This window comes from Mus musculus, chromosome 18 (assembly GCF_000001635.26).
Source record: "Mus musculus strain C57BL/6J chromosome 18, GRCm38.p6 C57BL/6J".
Classification (NCBI taxonomy): domain Eukaryota; kingdom Metazoa; phylum Chordata; class Mammalia; order Rodentia; family Muridae; genus Mus; species Mus musculus.
Genome location: NC_000084.6, coordinates 20,944,412 through 20,959,798, shown reverse-complemented (window position 1 = coordinate 20,959,798; position 15,387 = coordinate 20,944,412). Strand labels below are relative to the sequence as shown.

The window sequence follows — 15,387 nt, the reverse complement described above, 5'->3', positions numbered from 1 at the left end:
AATCAGAAATCAATTGATTACCCCAGAACCGCCATGCCGCTATTACACCAGTGATACATAATTTTTGTTAAAAGTAAAAGGGGGTAATGAATAGTGAAGCTCTTGTTCCTGGCCTACCATCAGGTGGTGGTGAACACATGTTCTATCTCTGACTCATTCATTCTGCACGCATTTAATGAGGGAGCCTACTTTGTGTCAAGTACATCAGTAGACATTAGGGGCAGAATAAGCAATGTTCTAGTTAGTATTAACTGTAAGCTTGACCCAGGCTCAAATCACTGAAAGGAAGTAACAGAGCAATTGTCATTATCAGGTTGGTCTCTGGGCTTGTGAATGAGAAATTGTCTTGATTGCTCATTTGATGGAGGAGAGCAAAGCCCACTACTGCCAATACCTTTCTCCATGCAGGTGGTCCTGAGCTATATAAGAACACTTCCTAAGGGGCTGGAGAGACGGCTCAGAGGTTAAAAGGGCTGTCTGTTCTTCTAGAGATACTAGGTTCAATTCCCAGCAACCACATCTATAATGAGATCTAGTACCCTCTTCTGGCCTTCAGGCAGAACACTGTACACATGAGAGACAAAGAGAGAGAGGAAAGAAGGAAAAAAGAAAGGAAGGAAGGAAGAAAGGGAGGGAGGGAGGGAGGGAGGGAGGGAGGAAGGAAGGAAGGAAGGAAGGAAGGGAGGAAGCCACCTAAGCATGAGCCTGGGAGTAAAGCTAGAAAACAGAAATTCTCCAAGGTTTCTGCTTTAGGTTCCTACCTGGAGGTTTTCCCCTGACTTTCCTCAACAATGGACTATGGCCTGAAGATAAACCAAATGGGTTTCCCCCTCAAACTGCTTTGAGTTAGAATGTTTTATGACAGCAACAGGAAGGAAACCAGTTCAAAGTCTCTGGGGGAGGGGGTGGACAGCTCCTGGTTCTGTCCGCTGAGCAGCTTCACCTGCAGTTGTCTTTGGGTTGGTTCATTCTTCACCTCTGAATTTGAGAGATTATTTTGATTGATTGCTGTGGACCATGATGCTAGAGGCAGTGCAGTGTGTGTCTATGTATGTTTCTAGGACAGACAGTGGCTTTGGAGGCTGCCACTCACTGTCCACTTTTTAACCTCATGGCCCTCCCTCCCTCCCTTTTTATGGATGGAACCACAACTTCCCTGCACCTCCCTCATAGCTGACGCACTTGCCCTCACCTCATCTCCTGCATCTTACCAACACTTCCTTTTCCTTACAGCATCTATCCAGTTAGACCTGTGGTGGTCTGCACCCACTTTATATTTCCTTCCTGTCCTCAAGGCTTTCATGTCTGAGAAGCAGTTTAAGAAAATAATACCTTTATACCACAGTATACCATCAGTGATCAGAATCTATGAAAAAGAATGAGAGAGCTAACTTAATCCAGAGTGTGAAGAAGAGAGTAAGAAAGAACATTCTGGAACTCGGTTAGCAGAGTACTTTCCCAGAATGCATGAAACTCTGGGTTTCATCTCCAGCAGAGCAGAAACTGAGTGTAGTAAAGCAAGAATGTAATCTCAGCTCTGGGGAGGTGGAGACCAGAGGCTTCGAAGTTCAAGGTCTCCATTATCTGTGGAGCAATTTTGAGGTCAGTCTGGGCTACACAAGACCTTATTTAAAAAAATTAAAAATACCAGCATTATGGTGAAGGCCTTTAATCCCAGCAGAGACAGGTAGATCTCTGTGAATTTCAGGCCAGCCTTGTCTACATATTGAGTTCCAGAACAGCCAGGGCTACATAGAGAGACTCTGCCTCAAAGATGAAAATAGAAAATAAAAGGAAGAAAGGAAACAAAACAAAACTAAACAAATCAGTATTCTCAAGCTAGGCATGGTGGAGCATGCCTTTAGAGCACTCAGGGGCAGGGGCAGGGGCAAGAGATTCTCTGTGTGTTGAGGCCTGTCTACATAGGACAGCCTGTCAATGTAGTGAGACTCTGAAGAGGGAGGACGGTCCAAATTCATATTGAATCCAGACAGACGAGGATGAGAGGGCATGATTCTCACAGACAAGGGGGTCAGGAAGCCCCAAGCTCCAGGGCAGAAAGCAGCATTCAGTTCCCTGTAGCTATAATTTTCAGCACAAGGCACTCAATAGAAACAGAAAGAGGAAACTGGAGCTCAGGAGGTGTGGATACAAAAGTGGCCTTGGTTAGGTATTTTCAATCAGCTTCTGTGACTATAGATCTGACCTTGGGCAAGTCTGTGACACAGCCATTTTCTGTCAAGTCACTGTGTCATCTTGCATCCGACTCACCTGAGAAGCCTGCTGAGACAGCTTGATGCCAAGGTACCAAACTTCAGGGTCTGTGGTGAGTTACGAAAACTACTGTGTAGCTGGGTATGGTGGTGCAGTCAGGGAGCTAACACAGGAGGATTGCTGAGAGTATGATAAGGCCAGCTCGGGGTGAAAGAAAGGCCTTTTGTCAGACAGGTGAAGCAAACAATATCAAGTCAAAACTAAAACCACACAAGACAACCAGCCACACTACGAAACCTTCCGTTTTAAACTGCCCCCGGCTGGTGCACCTGCAGGGCTTGAAGATCTAATCTTTCAAAGCAGTTCACTGGCTTCTAATGCAGCAGGCTTTGTACATTACTCTGGCAACAGCTGACCTGTCACCCTCATCACCAGGGCCAGTTCTACATCGCTGCACAGGCAAGGCTCAGGGCCTATTGCTCTCCCAAGTGATTCAGCCAACAAGGAAAGGCAGGGCCAGCTCTCCAGGGAGTCGGAGGCATCTTCCTCACCCACACCACTATACAGCAAAGGAGGGGCAGGGGCAGCTCTCCCGCCCACCGCTCGCACACCCTCAGGGCTGGCTTACCAGTGTCCCACCCACAACCAGGGCTAGCTCTACTGCGAAGCCCAGGTGGTGTGCAGGGTCTGCTAGCCAATCTTGTTGCCTTTAGTTGCTAGGTTTCAGATTATGTGTGTTAGGCAGCTACCTCCATGACATTCTGACCAAAGAAATTTTCATCCACTGTAAGTAGTCCTGGTGCATACCCTCAGAGCAAGCTGCTTTGCTTCAGTAATGACTCAGGAAAGATCACGCAGGTGCCAGTGGGAGACTTCCTGGGAAATTCCCGGGCCTGAACCACTTTCATATTTGACGTGTTCTATTTTAATAAGCATGAAATTGCAACACGGGTAGAATGGGAAAGGTCCGAGGGATCTTCTGATCCAATTCTCCCATTTCCCAGTGTGGTAAAAGCATTTACTCTGCTTCTTTCAACGTTTCAGAGGGACACGTTTGAAATACATAGTCTTTGGGGCTGCGAGTATAATGAAGAGGTAAAACTTGCCTAGCCTGAGCAAGGCCCTGGGTTCAACTCACAGCACCATAGGCACATGCACAAAAACGTATCTTATGATTTGAATATAAAATATCTCCTGTGGACTCATGTGTTTGAATGCTTAGCTGGTAGTACAGTTTTGAGGGTAGAGGAACCTTTTAGACATGCGTCCTGGCTACCCTGGGGAGGTGTTTAAGGGGTCTATACTGGCTCTGCTTGTTGTCTTGTTCTCTGTTTCCTAGTGTCTTAGTTAGGGTTTTACTGCTGTGAACAGACACCATGACCAAGGAAGGCAACACTTATAAAAGAAAACATTTAATTGGGGCTAGCTTACAGGTTCAGAGGTTCAGTCCATTATCATCAAGGCAAGAGCATGGCAGCATCCAGGGCAGGCACGGTGCAGTCAGAGCTGAGAGTTCAACATCTTCATCTAAAGGTTTATAGTGGAAGACTCATTTCCAGACAGCCAGGCTGAGGGTCTTAAAGCCTACCCACAGTGACACGGCTATTCCAACAAGGCCACACCTCCTAATAGTGCCATTCCCTGGCCAAGCATATACAAACCATCATACCTGGTTTGCCACCATGTTCTTATTGACATAGAGCCACTGTTCCATGCTGCTCCACCATGAGGGACTTCCTGAGCCCAGGTAAATCCTTTCTCTATTAAGTGGCTTCTACCAGGTATTTTATCGCAATGTTGAGAAAAGTAGCTGATCCAGTACTGTTCAGAGACAGTGTTATGTCTCTCTTGCACATGGGCCAATGCTTGGAAATAATAAGGCACAGCTGGGCATGGTGGTACATACCTTTAATTCCAGCACTTGAGAGGCAGAGGCAAACATACTTCTGTGAATTCAAATCCAGCCTGGTCAGTTCTCTAAGTTTGGCTGAATGCCCAAAGAAATTCAGGACACTCCAAAGCAGTAGGAGTTTTGAGCTCAGAGCAAGGAACGATGTAGGATCCTCTGAGGCAGTGAGTCACAGTAAGCCATCCCAAAACACAATTTTAATTACATAGACAGACTTTTCCTACATTAAAAATGGGAAACTCCATTTCAGATCCCTTAAGAGCAAAGAGAGGACTTGAGGGGATATAAATGTTACTTGAAAAAGCCATCACAATCCTTGTGACTATTTGGCCACAAAGTAAAGCCCTCCCTAGGCTTTTCAATTCAATCTTCAATCTTTATATTTTTCCTCTCAAAAAAAAAAGGTTGAAAAAAATTGCTATAAAGCAGGAAAAATTAGCTGTGATAATCCAAAAGCTTGAGAGACAAGAGACAAAGGAATTAATAGAACAGAAAATGCTCAATTGTGGATCTGTGGTACCTAATGAAATTTAGGATCAAGATTGACAGCCATTGACAATGGGTACGAAGTCTGCCTCCCTGGTGTGGAACTGGGCAAGGACTGCAAGCTACATGTCTAGCTCATATGTGAATTCATAAAGTTCTAACTGCACCTTGATAAACAGAAAGGGAATAAGATTAGCTGAAGGACTCTAGATAATAGAAAAAAACCTTGCTGAGTTAGAATTACTTTAAAGATGTTTTAACATCAGAATAGAGCTCAAGGAATGTGTTACACTGGGGAAGAGATTTTTGCCTATGAAAGACTATTGTTTCCATCAAAGTTAGTAAAGATCAGATCTGAGCTAAGAGAAGCTTCCACATGAAAGGCTCGACTCAAAGAAGAGACACAGAAAGACAGAAAAGCAGGCAACACAGAAAGCAGATCTCCCACACATGGAAGCAGCTCAACAAACAAGCTAGCTGACTGTCCATCAGACTGGTAGATTGGAAAACCTTGATGTTGAAATGGGCGTTTGCTGAAGAGAGATGATCAAGACTGCAGACTGCAGTTATAAAGAATCTTTGCATCAACAGATCTTCATAAGGACATTCGGAATGTTAAGTTTATGGGGTTGATAATTGTTTCTGATATAATAATTAAATTGTGTACAATTTTTAGCTTAGACAAAAAGGAGGAAATGTTGAAAGATATTTGATCATAGTGTTAACCCGGAAAAAAAACCAAACATTTCTAGTTATGGTGTGGCTCAGGCCTTAGTACATACCTTTAATACCAAACAATCAAGGTAAAGTTAGTTTGTAGAAGGAAGCACCATGTTGGAAAGTGATGTTTATTGAGTGGCAGACAAAGTGATGAATCAGAGAAAGATTTGACAGAATAGGACATGCCCAGCTCTCATGAGGAAAGGAAAGGGAAGTAGTTAAACAAGCACTCTGGACCTATGATATGCCTAGACTAGAGCAGCGTGTGTGTGTGTGTGTGTGTGTGTGTGTGTGTGTGTGTGTGTGTGTGTTTGTGTGTGTGTGTGTGCTGTGTCTGTGTATGCAGAGATCACAGTGTGTGTGTTGTGTTTGTGTTGTGTCTGTGTATGCAGAGATCCCATTGTGTGCTGTATGTCAGTATGTGCAGAGATCGCAGTGTGTGTGTGTGTGTGTGCACACGCGCGTGTAGAGATCTCAGCATGTGTGAGAACACTGAATCTGTGCTTCTGCTTTCTCACAATGTCATGATATATAGAATGCATGGCGTGTGCTCTGTTTCCATGCTGTGTTTCCCTTAACGTATTTCAGTTTAAAGTCTGAAACGCATAAATCCCTGGAATAAGACAAAGCACAGTTAGAACAGGGAAACATGATGTCTTTAAAGCACAGTCTAAAGATCTCATCCGCAAAGTATGGATCAGTCAGTCTCCTGTACCACAAAAAGTCAATGTAATGAGAGCATCTCCAGAATAAAGAATGTATGAATTTAGCAGGGTGTGGTGGCGCACGCCTTTAGTCCCGACACTCCGGAGGCAGAGGTGAAAGCAGTAAAACGTAAAAATAAAATTTAAAACCTTTAGGCCCAGGCTTGGGAATGTGGCCTCTGTGGCCCAGTGCTCCTAGGTGTGCCGGTCATAAAACAGATATCGACATTCCTCCACCCACCCGCTTCCTGGGTTCAATTCAAAGAATGGCACCCTAACCATTACTGGAACCTGCAATGCAAATGTGCTATTGTTAGGGGCTCTTAGATTGTTAGGGGCTCTTAGAAACTGTCTTGAGAGATAACCTGACACTTGTGACTTTGCACTTCCTTGTGACTCTTAACTGGTATCTTTGGTATCTTCCAACAACGCCCTCCCCACTTCCTTGAGTTTCTTCCTTTAATACCCCCTTATCCAGCTACTGGGGCGCCATGGTCCTCTACCCCTGCGTGGTGTATGACCGTGGGCCCGAGAGCGCTCTTGAATAAAAAAATCCTCTTGCAGTTTGCAGCAAGACTGTTTTTTGTGGGTGATTTTGGGGTGTCGCCTCTCCTGAGTCAGAATGTGGGGGAGTCCTCACGTTGTGGGTCTTTCAGAGGCAGGTGGATTTCTGAGTTTGAGGCCAGCCTGGTCTACAGAGTGAGTTCCAAGACAGCCAGGGCTACACAGAGAAACCCTGTCTCAAAAAAAAAAAAAAAAAAAAAAAAAAAAAAAAGAATGTATGAATTCTACTATTCCATTTCACAAATGGAAAACTGGAGTACATAAATAGACGTGGGACACTGTTTATTTATAGTCTGTGCCCCCATAATTAGAAACACAGAGCAGTTGAGAAATGGATACATGGAAACTGTGGTAGCAGTTAGATGTTAAAGATCTAAAGCTGTCAAGAGCAAATGAAATGTGGATTTTATGAAACTCTGGGAAGAGCAGAGCTAAAAACTTTTTTTAAAATATAGCTTCTTCCTAGTTCTCTTTGAGACAGCAAGCCACTCAGTACCAAGGATGGAGCGGGCAGAGGAATTGAGAACTGACTTCATATGCTGAGGGTGGCTTGAACTCCTGATCCTCCTGCTTCTATCTGATTGCTAGGATTACTGGTGTGTGGCACTGCAGTCACCTTGTCATTTTTAAAATCACCTCAAATTTCAAACTGCTCGAACCATATGAAACCCAGTTTGTATTATTCTCAAATGTGGAAGGAAACCAGAAAAAGAAGATTTCTCATCATCATCATCATTACTACCACCACCACCACCCCCATCACCCACCACCACCATTATTATCATCGTCATCACCATCATCGTCATATCCTGACTGCAGCTCTTCCCCCTCCTCCCAGACCTTCCCAAGAACAGAAAAATAAAGATATGTCAAAACAGTGTTAGGTTTGGCTCCTCCCCTATCCTGTGAGCTTTTGGTCATTTGGTTCTACATAAATACGAAAGCAGGACAGCGTGGAGGCAGTGAGTAGGTGTGGTCCACTTAGTAATTATGGTCCATAGACACTATGCTAGGTTCACACCTAAACTTGCCAGCCTCAGCATCTTGTTAGCTGAGGAGGAGCATCCCCTACCCTGTTACAACTGCTAGCAGACTCTGAAGGAAGATACATCATGTCAGTGGGCACCAGACTTACTTTCTTTTTCTTTATTTGTTTGTTTGGGGTTTTTTTGTTTTTGTTTTTCGAGACAGGGTTTCTCTGTGTAGTCCTGGATGTCCTGGAACTCGCTCTGTAGACCAGGCTGGCCTCGAGAACTCAGAAATCCGCCTGCCTCTGCCTCCCAAGTGCTGGGATTAAAGGCGTGGGCCACCATGCCCGGCCCTACTTTCTTATTTTGAGGACATTAAAAGGAAAGCATTAAGTCAAACTGGTACGAGGTAGAGGCTGGAAGATCAGAAGTTGGAGGTCATCTTTGGCTACCCAGTGAGCTCCAGGGCAGTCATGGCTTGTGAAATGTGCTACCCCCTCTTCAATGCAAAATACCAAGATAACACATCATCGCTGGCAATAAAAGTTTATGAAAACAATAGTGTGCGTATACTGAAAAGGTCAGCTTAGGAACTTTGGGAAGGTCACAAAACACTTAGACAACCTGGGACAACCCCAGTGCACTGGGACAATAAATTTCTCTTGCTTTTTGCATCAATTCTGGCCACGTGGTTCACTCAGGGGGGTCCCTGGTAAGCTAAGGCTCCCCAGAGTCTTAAATATAAAAGATCATATGAAAATTTGATATATTTAACATTTTTATCCATAATTCTTCAAGGCATATCTTTATATCTGAGCTTCATCAAAGACCATCCTGCTAAAGTAAATTAAGGGCCACTACACAAAGTAATAGCAAATGTCTGAAAAGGACACATGCCAAAAGGCCAAAGCTTCGGAGGCTGAGGCAGGGGGATCAGAAGTTTGAGGTTGGTCCGTGCTACGTAATAAATCTGAGTCAAGCCTGAGCTATGCATTGAGACCTTTTCCTTCAAAGGGACAAAAATAAATCCAGAATACCTTAGTTCCAGTGTGTCATACCCAGCATGGCCCTTGTGGGGGCAAAGTGACATGGGTCCTGCTCCTGAGATAGGAACCTGGTGTGAGCCTCCAGGAGTGTGGATGGCTGCAGTGGGCATAAGGTTTGTTTGTGTAATAATGTGTATATTTTCTTGACCAACTAGCAACGCAGGACTCTTTCCAAGGAATGTCCTCCCTGTTAACATTAATGACGCCATGATAGTTAGAAATAGGAGTCAAGGGCTGGAGAAATGTCTCAATGGTTAAGAGCACTGACTGTTCTTCCAGAGGTCCTGAGTTCAATTCCCAGCAACCACATGGTGGTTCACAACCACCTGTAAGGAGATCTGATGGCCTCTCCTGGTGTGTCTGAAGACTCCTACAGTGTACTCACCTAAATTAAAAAAAAAAAAGAAAAAAGAAAAGAAAAGAAATAGGAGTCAAGGATGTGACTGATCTCAGCAAAATGATAAACACTGGGACCATCAGGACAGCCCTTAAGGCGATGGGAAAGAGGTTTGGTTTGTCGTCGTCCCCCCCCCCCCCCGAAACGGGGTTTCTCTGTATAGCCCTGGCTGTCCTGGAACTCACTTTGTAGACTAGGCTGGCCTCAAACTCAGAAACCCGCCTGCCTCTGCCTCTTGAGTGCTGGGATTAAAGACGTGTACTACCACGCCCGGCGGGAAAGAGGTCTTAATACATGGGTTTGCAAATATGATTTCTCTACTATGCAAAAAGTATAAGGATGCAATATGAATGGGGGGGTGCTTAATGAATCTAAAAGAGCAAGACAGCTACACTAAGAGCCAGCTGGTTAGAAAGATGCAAAGGCAGGGAGATACAAAAGAAGGCAGATTACTGAGTTCAAGGTCATTTTAGGACAGAGCAGGATTTGGCCCAGGTGTTGTAGAAATGGTAATTTTAGGGCAGGTGCCACCCAACTGGTTTAACTGCTTAACAAAAGCACAGCTCTGAATTCTTTTGCAACATTAAGGGAAAAAAAAAAAAAAGTAGGCTTGTCATCCTAGAAATCAAAGGGCTGGGACCTCTTGATGCAAATTTTAGGGTAAAAAGAGAGAAATGCCTAGAGAACTCACACACACACACACACACACAGAGGTAGACAGCAGGACATGAACAGAGAGTTCTCTTAGAATATCGAGCAAGCAGAATATAGAGAACTCTCCAGAGAGAAAGCAGAACATAGAGTGAAGTAGACTGGAAAAGCTGTATCAAGCAGAACACAGGCCGTCAGCTTGGACCCATGATTTAACTTGGATCGTTTCACTGCTGCCAGACACCCCTTCTCTCAGAACCCCTCTCCACGCTGAGGCCCATCCTTGGCATGAAACAGGAATGCAGAAACGGGAATCTTTTGTGGGGAGCCGCCCTCACATTCGCCGTTACAAGATGGCGCTGACATCCTGTGTTCTAAGTGGTAAACAAATAATCTGCGCATGTGCCAGAGTAGTTCTCCACTCCATGTGCTCTGCCTTCCCTGTGACGACAACTCGGCCAATGGGCTGCAGCCAATCAGGGAGTGACACGTCCTAGGCGGAGGATAATTCTCCTTAAAAGGGACGGGGTTTTGCCATTCTCTCTCTTGCTCCTGAAGAAGTAAGGAATAAAGCTTTTGTCACAGAAGATTCCAGCTTGTTGCGTCTTTCTTGCCAGTCGAGTGGGACATAATAATCTTTGAGTTTGAGGCTAGCCTGCTTGGAGAGTTGCACTAAATAGTTTGTCTTGAAAGACCAAAAAAAAACACAAGAACAAAGAAAAGTGTTTTTTTGCAAAACACAAGAAAATCAAGAAGAGGGAAGACCAATGGGTGGATACTTCATTCCTCCTTAGAATAGGGAACAAAATACCCAAGAAAGGAGTTACAGAGACAAAGCTGGTGAAAGACCCACAACGTGAGAACTCCCCCACGTTCTGACTCAGGAGAGGCGACACCCCAAAATCACCAACGAGAAATGGTCTTGCTGCAAACTGCAAGAGGATTTATATTTAAGAGCGCTCTCGGGGCCCATGGTCATACACCACGCAGGGGTAGAGGACTGTGGTGCCCCGAGTAGCTGGATAAGGGGGTATTTAAAGGAAGAAACCACAACTCAAGGAAGTGGGGAGGGCGTTGTTGGAAGATACCAAAAATACCAGTTAAGAATCACAAGGAAGTACAAAGTCACAGGTGTCACAAGGAATACCTGGTAATTGTGAGGGTTATTTCTCAAGACAGTTTCTAAGAGCCCCTAACAATAGCACCTTTGCGTAGCAGGTTTCAGCAATGGCCAGGGTGGGTCAGGGTGACTTTCTTTGAATGAACACTCCTTGAACCCAGGAAGCGGGTAGGTGGAGGAATGTCGATATCTGTTTAATGATTAGCATACCTTGGAGCACTGAGTTTACTACTCTTTCATTGGAAGCTAAATGAAAGAATGGACTATCCAGAGACTACCCCACCTGGAGATCCATCTCATAATCAGCCACCAAACCCAGAAAGATTTTGCTGAAGGGACCCTGTTAAAGCTGTCTCATATGAGGCTATGCTAGTGCCTGGCAAATACAGAAGTGGATGCTCACAGTCATCTATAAGGTGGAACACAGGGCCCCCAATGGAGAAGCTAGAGAAATCACCCAAGGAGCTGAAGGGGTCTGCAACCCTATAGGTGAAACAAAATATGAACTAACCAGTACCCTCAGAGCTCATATCTCTAGCTGCATTTGTAGCAGAAGATGGCCTAGTTGGCCATCACTGGGAAGAGAGGCCCCTTGGTATTGCAAACTTTATATGCCCCAGTACAGGGGATTGCCAGGGCCAAGAAGTGGGAGTGGGTGGGTAGGGGAGGGTATAGGGAACTTTCGGGATAGCATTTGAAATGTATATAAAGAAAATATGTAATAAAAAAAGAACAAAAAAAAAAAGAAAATATTTCAGTGATAGGCAGCATACAAAAAAAAAAAAAAGAAAAGTGTTTTCCCTGTACAGAATATATACATAATATTTTAACATGACACAATAAAATAAAATCTCAGAAATGTGCGAACTTATATGTCAATTGATAATTAATTTGGGCTGAGGGTATATGGGTATAAGTTTGACAGGCAAAGTCCTGGGTGTGATCCAAGAAAAAAAATCTGGGAACACTAGCATATGACTATATAGTCTCAGAACTCATAAGTAGAAGAAAAATGTAGAATTCAAAGTCTGAGACTAGAGATGTAATTCGGTCGGGAGAGTGCTTAGGTGAAGTAAATCGCCAAACCCATAGCGTCCCTGCTCGGGAGGTGGCAGCAGGAGTGCTGTCCTCCGGCATCCTCAACTCTCGAGTACATATCGAGTTCAAGGACAACCTGGACTAACTTAGAAAGGAGGAAGGAGCTATATAGTTACACAGGAGTTAACAAGGAAATGACCAGATGGCACACTATTTTACTACGTGCATTTCGGAGGATCCTTTGGATTCTACTGACAGTTAAGATCATCAGGCCAAGTATGGTGGCATCTGCTGTCAGTCCCGGTGTTTGAGGGGCGGAGGGAGAGTCTTTAGGAGTTCAGAGCCAACTCTGTCTACACATTCAGGTCCAGACTAGTCAGTGCTACAGTGTTACATAGGGTAACCCCTGCTGAGAAAGAAAGAAAGAAAGAAAGAAAGAAAGAAAGAAAGAAAGAAAGAAAGAAAGAAAGAAGGGAGGGAGGGAGGGAGGGAGGGAGGGAGGGAGGGAGGGAGGGAGGGAGGGAGGGAGGAAAAAGAAAAACATCAAATGGAACAAAACAAAATACAGCCAGCACTTGCTACCAAGCCTGCTGACCTCAGTTGGGTCCTAGAACTCACATGATAAAGAACTGACTCTTGCAAGCTGCCCTCTGGCTTCCAAATGCATGCTGTGGCTCTCTCCCCACCCTCACTGCCACCAAATACGCAAATAAATGTAATCTTTAAGATCCCCGTAACCAAAATCCAATTAGCCAACCCCAATGTAAGCAATCAAATCCAAAACAACCAAAAAACAAAAGCAAAAACAAAACAAAAACAAAAAAACAAAAAAAACCACACACCAGAACCTTGCACATACATAACAGGCAGTCAACAAAAACTGAATCACTAGGCTGCTGAAACATACAAGATCTGAGAAATAATATGAAAAACAATCTCTTTTTCGTTTTGGTTTTTCTTTTTTTTTTTTTTTGGTTTTCCGAGGCAGGGTTTCTCTGTATAGCTCTGGCTGTCCTGAAACTCAGTCTGTAGACCAGGCTGGCCTCGAACTCAGAAATCTGCCTGTCTCTGCCTCCCAAGTGCTGGGATTAAAGGTGTGTGCCACCACTACCCTTCAAAAAAGAATTTCTTAATTTTATTTTATAGATAGGCCCTTACTGAGTTGCTCCCACTGGGCTCAGACAGTTGCTGCTCTCCCACCTGGGCTTCTGTCATATTTAATGTTTTTTATATTGCCTCCGTCCTACAGAATGGCGTTTTATATGACATGGCAGTGCCCATTTCCTGCTTCTGCGGTGCTGTCACAGTGAATAGAGAAAAAGCAGGTGCTTCTTAGCGGCAGGCTCAGCATTTCCTTTACTTCAAGGCTCAAGGCCCCTCTCTTAAGAAAGACAGTGGGAAATCAATGCCAACAAGGGCGGGGCGGGGTGGGGGTGGCGTTGTTAATGGTTCTGCGGTAGTCAGATCTGTGAGCATACTCCTCTGCAGGCAATCAATACCAGCGTCTTGCTTTTTGCGGCAAAGCTAACTGCAAAGCAGGAACCACAGACATCCATCAAAGAAAGCAGCGGATGTCCTCAGGGCTCAGTCAGGGTGGCTTCCTTTGGTACCCAGGACTGATAACTTGGTTCAGACAAAGCAGACAAAATGCCCAGCCCTTTTCGTGTTTATTTAGCCCATTGTTAAAAATGGTATTTGGTATGATGCCTGCCTGCTCTGCCTGAAGCCCTGGGTTTCATCCCCACTACCACGGAAACTAAAAGAGTGGCATGTGTCTGTAACCCCAGCACTAAGGTGGAGGCTGAAAATCAAGGTCACCCTGGACCATATACTGAGCTTGAGGCCAAACTGGGCTGCGTGAGGCATGTATCCACCCAAACAAGCAAGCTGTATTTTAATTTTATTTTGGTTTTGGGGGTTGAACCTAGGGCTACCTCCCTCAACCTATACACTTTTACTTATTTGTTTGAGGTAAGGTCTCGTGCTCTACTCCTGACTGACACGGAATTTCCTATGTAGGCCAACTGTGGCAATCATCCTGACTCAGCTTCCAGGATGTTGGAATGGCAAGTCTGTGTTACCATGTCCTCACCCCACCCCTACCCCCACTCCCGCTCAGTTTTTCAGTTTGTTTTGTTTTGACTTGGGGTAGGGTGAGGGGGTGTGTCTCAGGTAGCAGTACTTAGCTTGGGAAATTCGCTGTTGCTGAAACAGTCCTTCATTTTCTAGTCCTTGTAGCCACACCTCTACCCTCCCTGAGTTAGAGGCCACTGCCACCATACCCTGGTTTATATAGCACTGAATGGGATTAAATCCAGGGCCTTGAGCTGCATCCCGAGCCCTGTCTATAATTTTTTAACATATACTTCAACTGTTTAAGAAAAATTTACAAATATTATCAGCTACTTTTAATGTACTTTTTTAGTTATTGCATGGGGAAGGAACATAGCACACTGTGGAGGTCAGGGGACAATTTGCAGGAATTGGTTCTCTCCTTCCAGGGCATTGAATTCTGTCATCAGACTTAGCGGCAAGTATCTTTATTGCCACCCCTCAGTTATTTTTATGGAATTTTTACTGTGTGCCACTAAGTGCTGAGTATATTGTATATTGCTTACTATAGATTATATTACATAATATATAACATATAATATATAATCATATACATATATCGTACAGGTAACTGGCTCACCTCTAACCATCTGACAGTGATACCAACCCCACTTGAGCTCAAATAACTAGCACAAACACAGACGCTGATAAGCCTCACAACCCAAATACAGCCTCGGGTCTGTGGAATAACAGTTTCTATTTGTTAACTTCTGTGCTATACTTTCTGTTTTACAATACAAAATTTAAGGAGAATAATTTCATCCGAGTTCCCAGGACTTTGCTAAACGCTTTGAGCGTCTCTGCTTCTGGTCCTTGTTGTCAACCCGATTGTTGCTGGAAACTTCTTTTCCTGATACTGTTCTCACACCCAATCTGTCTTTTTCAGATCCCCTGGAGCCACTACTCAAGCAGTGGCCTCGACCTGGACCTCCCCTGACCCTACTAGCTACTGTTTACCAGCTCAAGGTAGCTGCCTGACTCCATCTAGGCTCAGTTTATTCTGCGGGAATTTCGAAATTTAGGTAGAGAGATTGCAAAAGACAGAGAAAGCAGAAAACATTTCTCTTGCGTTAGCTGTGACATGCAAAACTCAGAAGCCTTATGTGACTCACCATCTCCATTATGGACGAAGGAGTGGACAGAGGCATTTGACAGTGAGGGGAAGAGTAAAAGGTGGCCATGTTGGCCACCACCTTAAATCTCAGTCCTCTGCAGCAGGGCAGAGGGGTCTCTGAGCCAAAGGCTGCCGGTTTGCATCCCCAGCTCCAAGATGATCAGTACCGGCCTGTGAAGTAGGGGGCGGGGTTAGGGGAGGGGTCAGACACGTGGCAAGCGCCATCCAAGTTTGGAAACAGCTACAACAAAAAGCCCAGGAGAAGCTGGGCATGGTGGCACACCTTTAATTTCGGAACTCGGGCGGCAGAGGCAGGTGGATTTCTGAGTTCGAGGCCAGCCTGG

General features: G+C 44.7%; 1 protein-coding gene across 1 annotated transcript in view; it reads right to left on the bottom strand.

The window, feature by feature from the left end:
• The window catches only part of Rnf125 (ring finger protein 125), a 42,745-nt gene extending 27,561 nt beyond the window's left edge, over nucleotides 1-15,184 (bottom strand). The window contains exon 1 of the mRNA NM_026301.3: nucleotides 15,042-15,184. The gene's annotated coding sequence lies outside the window, so the exon portion shown is untranslated. The remainder of the gene's footprint in view (nucleotides 1-15,041) is intronic.
• Between the last annotated feature and the right edge of the window lie 203 nt (nucleotides 15,185-15,387).